At 46.3% G+C, this 3,558-nt stretch overlaps 1 pseudogene; it reads right to left on the reverse strand.

Annotated features, from left to right (window-relative positions):
* Window positions 1–1,364: 1,364 nt before the first annotated feature.
* LOC128568099 (grainyhead-like protein 1 homolog) lies at window positions 1,365–3,307 on the reverse strand (annotated as a pseudogene).
* Window positions 3,308–3,558: the final 251 nt, after the last annotated feature.

Raw genomic sequence — 3,558 nt, forward strand, 5'->3', positions numbered from 1 at the left:
ATTATATAGAACAATTTGCAAGTAATAAATATCACCAGTAATTGAATATTTTGTTAAGTCTCCCTAATGTTACACAATATGAATAGCTCATTTACATAATGCCAATTTATACTAAAAGTCTCTTGAGATAGCCACATTTACAACTACTTAGAAAGTTACAGTGTTTTGTTGGCATGTTCTCTAATGTTATACAAATTAAAATTTTACTTTAATTTTATTCTAGTGAGATCAGTGCATGTTAAGATAAAGGAAAGTCACACCATATTCAAAGATCTATTTGGCTGATTCATAACTTTAATAAGGTCTGACAATTAAGTTCACAAATTCATCCTAGAGAAAGTGCTATATATCTCATTGCTCAATGTCACTGCAGTCCCCATGGGGAGTTATGCACCCATGCCAGCACCTAGTGCACCTTTTGAAGCAATTTTTGAACTCTTTCTATAATGCAATCAGAGTTGTCATCCTATTACCCTTGATGTCCTGAATGTCATCAATATGTCTTCCTTTAAATATTTCCTTTATCTTTGGGGGGGGAAAAAAAAAAGGTCATTGAGGGCCAGATGAAATGAGTAGGGAGTGTATCCAACACAATTATTTGTTTACCAGCTAAAAATTCCTCAGAGACAGTGCCGTGTGGCTGGCACATTGTCGTGATGTAAGACCCATGAGTTGCAGACAAAAAATTCAGGCTGTTTCATCTAACTTTTTCACACACTTTCAAATACTAAACTCGGTTAACCATTTGTCCAGTTGGTACAAATTCATAATGAACAATTTCTCTTATATCAAAAAGGTTAGCAACTTTGTTTTGACTCTTGATTTGGATTGTTGGAATTTTTTTGGTAATGGAGAACTGGCTGACACTCATTGTGTATTTTTGATACTTTATTTCAATTCAGAGTCATATTGGTAAACTTATGTTTCATTAGCAGTGATAACATGGCCCAGAACATCATCTTGTCTCTCCAATAGATTTTGGTAAACTTCCACTCTCCTTTGCTTTCGTTTACTAGTGAGCTCCTTCAGGACTATTATTACACACACCTTTCTCATGCCAAAAGTTTTGATTAAGATTTTCCTGTTTTCTATCACCATTTACTTGGCCCGCTATGTCCTCACAGCTGACAATTTGGGTACACTATTTGGTTATTTTTTGGTAAGTTTTGTAAGTTATGCTCTTTACAGATTTCCCTGACCTCTTTTTATCAGTGATGCTTTCTCTCCCCTCAGAAAAACATTTAATTCATTTGCCCTTCCCTTGATGTCACCTGTTTGTGCAATGCGGACTGGGGAAGCCATGGCCAAACTGTAAGATCTAGTAACACCTTCTAGAACTAGTGGGGGCTGCGGGTGTCTGGCCTCTAGATCTCTGTCAGGGTGAGCTTGTACGACCCACCCCCCCACCCCCCCACTTTTTCCATCTGTAGCTGGAAGGTGTCCTCTTTGGAGTAATGCTTCACAATGTTGTCATCCATGTTCACCAGGATCCCCTTTTTACACTTCTTGAATATCTTCCCAATCTTGTCCTGGGGAGCATCATATTTGTCTGAGATAGCTTCCATCAAGCCCTTTAAAGACGGCTCTTGAGCATGAGGCATCAGAGACTTCTTCTGCCTCCTTTTGCACGCAGAGCAGCACTCTCTTCGGTTCTTCTATCCGGGTCAGCTTAGCCGGAGGCAGACGGCAAGGTCATCTTCCTGCCATATGGCCCTCTTTTCAAGGTGGAGCCTTCACCCTCCAACTCCTCTGAGGCAATGGGACGGACATGAGTGCCCCGCTGCAGGCTGGCAAAGTGCACGTCAGGAATGACGAGGACAGACTCAAGAAAGGGTTTGAAAACCGTGATGTCCGTGCGTTTGTGAGAAGGAAGCAGTGGCACTTTAACATCTGAAACTTGTCTCCTGCTTTGCTTTCGTTCTTCATCCCTGATTTTCCTTTCGGCTCCCTTGTCACAGAAGACCTTTGCCGGCAGCAGGCCCGGTGCACTGGCTTGTTGCTGCGGTTGTTGTAACTGTAGTTGTCAATTTGAATGTTCAGAGGCAACCCCTTCACGCCCTTCTGAGAGGAGAAATCTGTGCTTAAGGAGTTCACAGAGATGAAAACCTTGGCTTCATCGTTAATGTCCCAGGTGAAGGAAATAGCATTATAGGCGATCTCCTCAATGTTGCTGACGGTGTTGAAGCTTTCTTCGTGGTCAGCTCTGTCAATGCACCTTTGTTTGGCCGTGTGCTGGCGGGAGTGCCCTTAACTGATCTTCTCTGTTTTGTCTTCAGCAAAAACCACCATGATCAGACTTGGGACTCTGCTGACGGGGTGATGAATTCCTTCATTGCTGCTCACCTCCTTCAAGGTTTCAGGGTAGAACTGGCCTTTGTTCAGGCACGCCATAGTGCTATCTCCTGTCTTCTTGCGAAGCGATTCTAGAGTATATTCAAAGTTGTTCCCAGAAACGCTGTCAAAAACATAGTCCTCTGAATTCATCCCAGGCATCCGCGGACTGAGATCCGAGGAGAAGAAAACCCCCTGAACGCCCTCCTTGAAGGTCTCTGAGAAAGTAGAGTCCAGAGTCCGCCGTTGAGCATTTGGGGGTTGAGCGCCAGAGCTGAACTGGTCAGGACTGAGGTTATGGTCGAAAACTACCACGGGCTCTGTGGGCTCGGGGTGGTACACTGTGGGGGGTATTCCCACAGCAAAGCCTTGTGGCTGGGTTTCAGTCTTGATGGCGTGAGTAGGCATTGCTGCTGTGGAGACCGTGACTGTCGTGTCAGGAGCTGTGAGGTGGCCTGGCTTATCAATGCCCAGCGGACTGCCTTGGGGAAGGACAATGTTAAATGGCACGTTTTTCAGTACTTGCACTCTGCTTTCTCCAGCAGAAATGAGGGGCTGCTCTGCCACTCCTGGTATGCTGTTTCTTTTGCTGTGATCTGGCTCTCGGTGCTCAACACCTGACTTTACTGCTGAAGACCTTCTTTCCCTTGGAACCTTGTAACAGTCCTAGAGCAGGCCCAGGGCGGCCGCGCTGTCTTCATCCCCGTTGATGTTTCATCATGGCTTGGTTGCTGAAGTGAGAGGGTTTTCCAGGAAAGATTTCCAGGCTTCATCCTCACTAGTGTAGGAGCGCCGCTGTGGATATTCTGAAGAACCAATACAGGCCGTTTGCATCAATGATGCAAGTGGCAAAATAACTCCTACAGCAGGTTCCTCCGCCAGCCAGGGAAAAGAAGATGCCAGGGCACCAGCGCTCTTCAACTTACCCCTAAATCTGCTCTGAAGGTCTAGCAGGTTTGTCGTATTCCTGTGTCATCGCGCTCGCTGGCTGGCCGCTGCCGGGCCGCAGAACTGGACTTTCGAGTTGGGACAGTACACCGATGGGGGGGAGGAGGCGGCGGCTAGCGGCGGTCCCGAGCGGGGGTCCCGACCGGTTGGGTTCGCTTTTCTTGCTCTGAGCCGGCTCCGCGCCCGCTGCAAGCACTGGGCGCCCGGGCTCGGCCCCAAATGAGCAGTGCCTTTAACCATTTACTTTTGCTACTAAACAGTATTTACTCTACACTCACT

The sequence above is a fragment of the Nycticebus coucang genome, chromosome 16 (assembly GCF_027406575.1).
Source record: "Nycticebus coucang isolate mNycCou1 chromosome 16, mNycCou1.pri, whole genome shotgun sequence".
NCBI lineage: Eukaryota > Metazoa > Chordata > Mammalia > Primates > Lorisidae > Nycticebus > Nycticebus coucang.